A 9,593-nucleotide genomic window follows, 5' to 3' on the forward strand; every position below is an offset into this window, starting at 1 on the left:
TGGTCACTCCATCATCTACTGCAAATTCAGAGCAGTGGTCTCTGAGCGTTGTGTGACTCCCTGATCACCACCCAGGTATGGGCACAAACAGAGCCATTTTCTGAGTTTATATGGCTCTGGGGCCAGGATGATCCCATGTTGACAAGTAAAATATTCAACAGATGGAGTCTCTCAGTGCTTTTGCAATACAAACCACCATAAGACTATTAATGAGGCACTATCTTTTAAATTAATCTCTCCAGCATAAAGCTGGCGGCGGTGGGCTATTAATATACCTCAGATAACCATATTATTCCGAACATCTTCTGGGCAAATCAAACTCGTGCAAAGTTTTTAGCTGATTTCATCATCCCATAGCCTCTTTTCCTTCTGCAAGGCTTTAACACTTCTTGGCATATTGGCTGCTTCTCTTGCAAAAATTTTGTTGCAGTCAATTTTTTTAATTACATTTTCAATTGGATTTGAAAGATGCAAGTCTGATGGAGGAAAAAAAGCTCATTTCACCAGATACAGTTGTGTCTAGGTACTAACAATCCCCAAAGACACTTAGATTAATCTTAAATTCATCGATAGGATTTTGACTATGTTGACTTTTTAATTTTTAGATTCACACAATGAATAATACAATGATACTTGTAGGAGATGGCCTGTTGGAAGCTCTGGCCATCTGCAAGGCTGGCTTTATCTGTGACTGATTCCTTTCCTTTGTAAGCAACACTGGGGTTTCCAGATTCAGCAAGTCGTCATCTTTGGTTAAAGCACACACCAAATTTGTAACCTACCATAGGCTGGCTTTATTAGATTAATTAAAGAAACCTATTAATTTACAAGTAAATAAAAAATATTTTTAATCATTGCCTGTGAACCACTTAGCACATTAACTTGTCCCTCTGAAATCATTTACTTAAGTGTGCCCTCAGTTTGCTTAATCCATAACTGGTCAATAGCATATTAATATTACAGTCTCATTTTGGATCTAAGCATGTCTGAGCCTATTAAACTGTCACCCTGGATTTACTTGCAGGGAAAAATTATCTGCATTCAGAGATAGAAGGAGAAAAGTATTAAAGTGAATCGAGCACTATTGAAATTAATCATAATCATAGTAAGTAGTTTCAACTGCTGTCACCCAGTGGGAGATGCTGCTACAGGAAAAGTCTTCCAGCTCTGTTGTTTTTATGGCTGATCTGTGGACTTGTCTCAGCTTTTGCTTATTCCAAAGAGACTGATAAGACTCTGGTGATCATTTAGAATCATTCCTATTTTTTTTTTTTTAAACTAAGAATCAACCTTAGAGGCAACGTTAAAATACAAGCCACTTCCTGCAAATCTTGTTCTAGTGAACTAGTTTAATGTAGGTCAGACCTACCATAGTTTGTGTTATAATTCAGTCAAACTGTGAGACTCCATCTCTTGCTGTTTACTTTTACTGCACTGCTTGTGAACCTAATATGTATAATTTACAGGTCCAAGACAATAGGAAAGAGCAAGTCAGGAGAAAAATTATCTATGTCCCTGCAGTGTAAGATACATTTAGATATATAGAGCCAGATCCCGAGCTGTGTAAATCAGAATAGGCACATGGTGCATTAAAGCCAATAAAACTATGCAGTTTTATATCAGTGCTGTAAGATCATCCCTTACAGAACTCCTCTTACTTCATGCAAATATTTTATAATCCTTTAATAATACTTGAGTTCAAAAATGCCTTTTTCTTTTCCTTCCAACTGCTGTAGTGACAAGACACTAATCTGTATCTTGTTTAATACTATGAAACTTTTGAAGGGCTCCACCACATATCTCCTTTGAATTCTTCAGTTGTCGACAAATTCTGGTGTTGTATGGATTAAACATCTGATGAAGAGGAACATGACAATGGGAAAGACTAAAAATAGCAGCAGATCAAAAGAAGTTATCTCTAAAAACAAATTCAGCGCTATCCACAACTAAGTAACATTTGACATTTAAAAAATATTTGATCAGTGTTTTGGCTTACAGAACTGCTTTAGGGGCACTGTGATGTGTAAATTAAATTCAAATGAAGGTTAAATATAGTTCTCTGAGAAAGACTGCACAGTTTAAATTACCTAATTATTTGGACAAAATCTGTTCTCCTGTAATTAAATGTATACAAAAGAATGTGTCTTTTCACTAAGCACATTTTGAGAGGAGATGTTTATCAGCAAATGGTAACTTCCTCTTGAAGATCATAAAGATACTGCCATCACTCAGAGCTGTGTGGGGAGGAAAGTTCGTCAGAGCTGAGCTGAATAGAGACACAGCATTCCTGTATTTTGCTGTGTGCAGCCTCCAAGTCCTGACCCTGCAAAGCCTTTTAATACAAGCTTTGCTTTAACTCTTTTTCTAGAGCTCATGCCTGTGCAGGAAGGGCTACACCCAGCCAATGTGCCCAGGCAGTGCTGTGATCACAAAAAGAGCTGATACTTCATCGAATCCATGCCAGCTGTGATGCCCAGGACTGGATTTTTTGCATCCAGCTCAGATCCTCTCATTCTGCAAGTGTTCCCAGGCTTTGGAAGACTGACTGCTGGAGGGAGTTACAGCCCATGTGAGTAAGGGAGTGAGAGTCTGGATCACTGAGGTTTGTTTAGTCTATTTTTAAATGTGTTGAGCGAGGGGATTTCACCATCTTTCTGTGGGAGACTCCTCCTGAGCCTAGCAGATGTCAACAGCAAGATATTTTCTGCATGATACTGGGTATGAACTTTCTCTTCACCTTGTCCATTCCACTTCATTTTTTTTTTCACTTGTGTACATCCATCAGTATTTACACCCTGTAATATTTCTGTTTCTTTCTCCAGAGCCATTGCTCTGTCCCACAGACTGTAGCTCTTTCATTCTATTTTTGGTGTCACTCCATCTGCCTCCTTTCTGCTTTAGGAGGGCACATTTCTCACCCTTTTCTGCTTCTCTGCAGTTTGCCAATTCTGTTCAAATCTGTTGTGTGTGGCTGACAGACAGAAGTGTCAGCCTTGCTTAGGGCTCAGAGCTCCATGCCATCAATCTAATACTGCAGTACAGGTACAATACACTTGGATTGTTCAATTACTGCTCATGAACCAAAATCTCACTCTCCAAAGGGCTGGAAATTAAGTCTGCACAGTATGCCTAAGCTTCACAATGGCATTCCCTACGGTAAAGATGTGATATGGAATAGAGCCCTGGAAAAGAAAATAATAAGCAAGCTCATATTGCTTAAAATTCTGAATTTTCCAATATATACCTGGAATTATGCAAATTTTCTGTGGTTTCCCAGGTTGGAAGAGTAACATTGCTCTGCATGTCTGGTCCCCAGTCGTAATATCTGTCATAATTATATTAGGAAAGAAATTGCATGCTCATTAGAAAAAGCACACTGGTGCACAAAACTTTTGTCTGGGGGACCCAGAGCATCTGAACTGCATGTGGGAAGAATGTTTGGATTTCACATGTGACAAGAAGAGATTTTTCAAAATGAGTGGGAAATTAAAGGCAGCTCAACAAACTTTCCTACAAGTCATTGTACAATCCACTCTTTTCATTCAAATTCATTCTGCAAAACATGAGCTTACTTAAAGAAAGAGGAGAAGGAGAAAAAAAAAGGATTTATTGCTAATAGACATAAAAGGAAACCATAAATCTAGCAGGGCCCTGTAGTGAGTCTAATAGTGAGTAAGAACAAATGCAATCAATATGAATGTATTCATTTATTCTCTCTCAGCCACAATCAATATGCATGGTATCTCAATGTTGAATAGGAAGGCAAAGCTTTTGCCCCAGTGAGTTTAAAATAATTCAACAAAATTCCTGCTGAGTTTTGATTGAATAATAAGTTTGGCTCTAGCTAGAGAAAAATGTGCAGACAGGCAATATGCTGACAGGGAGCAAAACTGGGAGCCAGCAATTCTAGGAAAGGGATGGGTTCAGGAAGGCACGGGAAGAACAGAGAGGTAAGGGGTGACTCTGAGGAAGAAAGACAGAAGTGCTGCAGTTATTTCAATGGGTGGTAGGAAATGTCCCTTTTGAAGAAGAGAAGGGAAGCTGGCCCCAACCTTGGTGCAGTATATTCCCATTATTCATTTACCGTGTCATTCTTAATTGTCTCCATAGCTCCTGTCCCACGGGTACATGTGCCCAGAGGGCATGAAGCAGCACCACCAGAGCTGCCAAAGCAGAGATGGAGGAGACACAGACCCCACGGAAATCTGGAAGTGGACTGGCTCCCAGCCTGACACCCCAGGCAAATATCTTTATACAGAGGATGCACAGGCAGGGCAGAGGAGGCCTCCACTTTGCTTCCCACCACTAAGGCTGCTGAGCAAGCAGCCTGTTGCATTCTCCTCTGACTTTAATTTGCAAATAGCCTTAAAGGATTGCAGAAAACAGCATGGGAATTTCTTTTTAATGATGGTAATAAAGGTTAGGCTGTTTGTGTAAAGCCTGCAATGTAATCACTGAACAACATAAGAGTACACAAGGTGTCATGTAGAAACAAAGAGGTCACCCTGAGCAGAGGAGGGAATGAAAGCAGAGAGAAGCATCCATATTCACTGAACAAAACCTCTGCACTCTCATGTCTGGACACTGAGCCTACCTGGGCACTAGTAAAAATCCAAACAAATAAATAGAATTGTCTCACATCTCTTGAATTCACCTGCCGGAGCAGTGGCTGTGTTCTTTGATCACCCAAACAGGCAGCCTGAAAACAGTTTGAAAAGCTGAAATTCAGGGGTGCTGGCCATTTAGCTACTCTCTGTATTGAAGGCCCAGAAAAAAGGATGCCAGACAATGTTTTTCAATGGCCTCTTTCTTTTCCTAGGCAGAACCTGAAAAATGCCTCTTGATGAGCTCTCCAGAACTAATCACCATACACTGCTTACCTATTCACTTTCCAGGCTGGTGATATTATAGTTATTATGCTGTGTCCTGTCACGCCCTCAGTTCGTTAGACTCCTAATGAGAAGACCTAATTCCTTCCCTGGCTGGTTGGGAGGCTTGGCTAGTGGTGTTGTGTAAATGAAGGAGATGGTTATTACTATGATCATGATTATGTTTCATTAGTAATAACAAGGAACTGTGGTCAGGTATGGCTTATTTACAGGAAATGAGAGAAAATACCTACTTAAAAAGAAGCTTAAAGGAACTGGTGATTTTCATCAAATGAGAGGAGAGATTTGCATGTGAAACAGAACATGATGAGCTTGGCAAAAAAATCCCTACGATCATTAGATCATTAACTCCAATTTTAAAATTATTTAAATTTGCTATGCATTTTATCCCAAGGAGCACTGTCTTCCTGCAAGCATGCAGGCAAGGTCAGGAGTTCCTCACGGAAACACTTGGAGGAAGGGAAGGGTGAGCACATAAATTGGATGATTCATATTTCAGTGAGAACTCCACCACCCTGAGTGAGAGGAGGGTTCAAGGAGAGAGCTCCTTTCCTGTGCCAGATGGGCCAATGACTAAGGAAGAGAATAAAAGACTAGGAAAGTTAAGGATGGTCTTTTCCTTACTACAACTTCACAGCTTTTGGCAGGCAGCAGGTTTTTGCTCTCTGAAGAGGCCCAGATGGCACCTGGACCCAATAGTGCTGATGATCCCATGAAAAGATCTGCCTCACCCTTGTGATTGCTCATGAGCTGTGGTGTACCAGTGTATCTGGGCCAGATGCAAATGTGTTTCAGACAGCAGAGTACTGGGGGAAAGAATGGTGCAAGTCCCCTGTCAGGACCGTTAGGTCATGTTTAACTGGTGATAGTGATCCAGTTATCACAAGTGATGTGCTGGCCACAACTATTTAAAATATGACACAACAAATACTTTCAAACAGTGATTTGCTCACAGAAGCTTGCTTTCAAAGAGGCAATGTTTTTCTTCAAGGAGTGTTTCCTTGCAGCTCATGGACCAAGACTTAAGCCAGAAAAACCTGCTTATGACATGGGAAACCCCTTACCAGGTGCAAGGGGCTGTCTGTAAAGCCGTTTCCAAAGAGCAAGCTACTGAAATCAATGCTTATCAAAGGCCAATCCAGACACTATCCCATTCCTTCAAATGTCCAGCAACGAGATGTGACTCAGAGAAGTGCTGCTGTGTCCCTTAAACACGGATGGAGAAACCCAGCACAACAACAAACATGCCAAAACCGTTATTACATATATACATATATACATATATAAATACATTATACCATGTATTGTATCTATTTATTGTTTTCTATTCTGACATTAATTCAAAACTCTCATCATGATCCATCTGTGCCCCAAAAATTGTCTGCTTTTCCAGAGGAAAACAGGAAGCTCATTAACTTCCTTTAGAAGATACAAATCTGTACCTCATCATAAACCTTAAAAATCCCCCATATGATATCCTGTACTGGAAGGTAATTTTTTGTAAAAATTTGGAATAGTTGATACATCTCCAACATTCTTGTTTGCTCACAGTCTGTTCATAGGACACCTCAGGTATCTGAACAGAGACATTACACTACTTCATGACACCTGCAAAGCCTTGGAGGAAAATCAGGTGAAGTAGAGGAATAGGAAGATAACTTTTACAAGGAATAGCAAGAACAGCATAGGATTCTTTTTTAATTAGACAGACAAATTAAAACATGAAAGAAACACTAGATACAGTTTCTTTTTATTTTTTCAACTGGCTATAGCTTTAATCTTAGCAATTCAGAGCTTGCACAATGGCATCTGTACAAACAGCTGTAGTTCCCCTGTGTAAAACACACTGGATACAGCAGTGAATTTGCTTGAACTTGCTTTCACAGGCAGCATGGTCTAACAAAGGAATGGTTAATGATTTCTGCTAAATAATAGAAAGCTTCAGACACATGGCAGTGCAGGATGCTCCTTACTCTCCCCTTGTCCAGACACACACCTTAAACCTTACACAACCTAGAATCTAATTTGAGGTGGAGGGTGTTGTGGGGGGTTGGTTTGGGGCCTATATGGGAATGGTAATAAAGAGAAATCTTCATTTACTTTGCCTGGCTGTGGAGTAGACCATGTGGATTACTTTTTTATTCACATTTACTCTTCCATGAGTGTTTGTATTCAAAAAGCCTAATATGCCCTATACCAAAAGATTACATGTAATTGGCTTGATGCTCATCAACTTGAAATGCTGGGAGGCATCCCAGTGTATTAAATTTAATTGTTTATATCTAGGGTACCACGCAATAAAAATCCCCAAAAAACAATAAAGTTGTACATTTTACAATTTCTCTGTTGCCTGTATTTTTTGGCTTTGCTTCTTCATTGGGTTTTTTTCGGTTGGGTTCTTTTTTTGGTTGGTTGGTTTTGGGTTTGTTTTTTTTTAGTGCAGAGAAAAGGTAGAACATTTCTGTACTTGATTAAGATCTGTTAGTGGAGATTTATTGCCAAGGCTTGCACTGTGTATTTGGTATTAACCTCTTAGATCACAGTAAGTGGCTTTTGAAGTTGGCTGGGGACTGAAGATAAGTTCTTCGTCAGGGTAGACACCACGCCTGCCCCTTTCCAAGGGGAGGCTGAGGGCAGAGGGGGCAGTGGGAAGGTCACTCCATTCTGCCTGCAACATCATGCAATATTAACTGGAGATGATTATTGAATACAAAGAGTTCTTACAAGCCTTACAGCTTGTCTGTATCTTGTTAGATAACTAAAGAAAAGCAGGGTTAGGAAAGAATGACTCTGCCAGATGAAATCTCATCTGTTTCATTCCTAGCTGCATTGCAAAGAAAATGAAATTATTTAAGGGCTTTATCTGATTTAGGACCTTAGTTTTCCCTCCCCTTTTGGTTCGCAGTAGCCCTGTTCCTGGAACCAAACTGCCAGGTCCCCCACCAGCAATAACTGTTTTTTCTCCCCGCTGGAATCAATGCTTTCCCAGTGGGAGTGCAGGGTGATGCCACCTCTGCCAGGAGGGGACAACAGAGCAACTCCCCTCAGTCCCACCTGCCAGGTGAAAGGAGTGTTGCACACTCTTCCCCACAGGGCAAAACCTGACCGCTGCAGCTGGACCTGAAAGAGAAAATTAAGCTTCTGGGGTTTCTATTTCCCTGATTTAATTTCCCTGTTAAAGCAAAAAGAGGAAGAGAAAAGAGAAATGTGTTCAGTAAAAGAGGTTGGAATCAGAGCATGGGCTTCATACCAGAGCACAGTCTTTCTAAATAGATCTTCAGCTTTATTTCTACCATTATTAGGTTAAGGGCAAATTGACAAAATTCACATCTTACTGCAGTTTCAGTAACGAATGTGCTGGAAAATGGGATTTAATTGGCAGCTCTTCTAATTATATTACTTTAAATGCCAGAACAACTAATCAAAGGAACTATTTGTAAGGATCTAGAAGATAAGGAGAAGATGAGTTACAGCCAGCGTGGATTTGTCAATAACAAATTTTGTCACACCAATGTAATTTCCTTCCCCCACAGGATAATAGACCTTGCAGACATGGAAGAAGCAGTAGATGTTATATATCTTGAGCCCCGTAAGTTTTCTGACACTGTCTCATATAACATTCTGATAAATAAGAGAAGAAAATGTGGACTAGGGGAAACCAACTAGAAAGTGAGTGCAAAACAGGTTAGAAAACCATATTGAAGAGAATAATTATTCGTGGTTCACTGTCAAAGGCTGCATCAAGTGGGTTCCACAGAGGTCTCTCTTGGCCTGATACCATTCATTGAGGATGAACTGGGTGATAGAAGGGATTGTGGCACTATCAAATTGCACATTGTCTGCTCCAGGACAGGACTAATGTTCCAGAAGAGGAAAAATAGGATGCAAATCAAGCAAAGTAACTGTTATATGATACAGTGACCCAGCAGTAGAAGCTAGGAATAGACTTGTACTGCAGCTTTCTAGGTAAGGATGTGTGTGTCACAGTTAGAAGATAAACATGAAAACTGAAGAATAACTTTTTTTCTCTTTTATGCAACATGTGTAAGCCCTCAGGTCATTTCATCCAATTAGGTTTTGGCCACTTAGCTTTAAGGAATATGTAGGCCAATGAGGTCCAAACAAGAGCAACATAAAAAACCAAAAATCTGGGCATCTGGTAGAAGGAACTGGGCCTGCACAGAGAGCAAAAGATTGATGCAAAACACAGCAGTGGTCTTTGTAAGTGATCATTGTAAAGAGGACAGTCTCTTCCCTGTGACCACAGTGAAGAGGACAAGAAACAAATTTCTCTTCCTAATTTAAGATGAGTTTCATTTAGACATTCAGAAAAAAATTCTGGTGTTAGAGATTTAAACAATGGAATAGGTTCCTTGGGGAACTAGACAAGTTGGTCTAGTGGAAAGTGTCCCTGCCCTTGGCATAGGTTTGGAACTAGATGATCTTTAAGCCCCCTTCCAACCAAATGATTCCATGGTTCTATGATTCTATGAAGTAGGACCAACTTGATCCTCAGTGGAGTTTCCACCACTGAGACAAGATCCATGTACAACTGGATGTTGTTCTAGAGTAGGGAATGGACTAGATGACCTCTAGAGACTTCCTTCCAATCCACTTTTATATAATCCCATGAATTCTATGAATATCACAATCTAGCCATGTTTAATAAATTAAACTGTAAGGGAGAAAAAAAATCTCCTAAAC

At 40.1% G+C, this 9,593-nt stretch overlaps 1 long non-coding RNA gene across 1 annotated transcript; it reads left to right on the forward strand.

Moving 5' to 3' along the window:
• The first annotated feature begins 2,285 nt into the window (after positions 1-2,285).
• On the forward strand, positions 2,286-7,227 carry LOC125327809. The gene is made up of 2 exons (XR_007204378.1): positions 2,286-2,569; positions 4,111-7,227. It is a non-coding gene; the product is annotated as an uncharacterized LOC125327809 (long non-coding RNA).
• The last annotated feature ends 2,366 nt before the right edge of the window (positions 7,228-9,593 follow it).

This window comes from Corvus hawaiiensis, chromosome 6 (genome assembly GCF_020740725.1).
Source record: "Corvus hawaiiensis isolate bCorHaw1 chromosome 6, bCorHaw1.pri.cur, whole genome shotgun sequence".
NCBI classification, from domain to species: domain Eukaryota; kingdom Metazoa; phylum Chordata; class Aves; order Passeriformes; family Corvidae; genus Corvus; species Corvus hawaiiensis.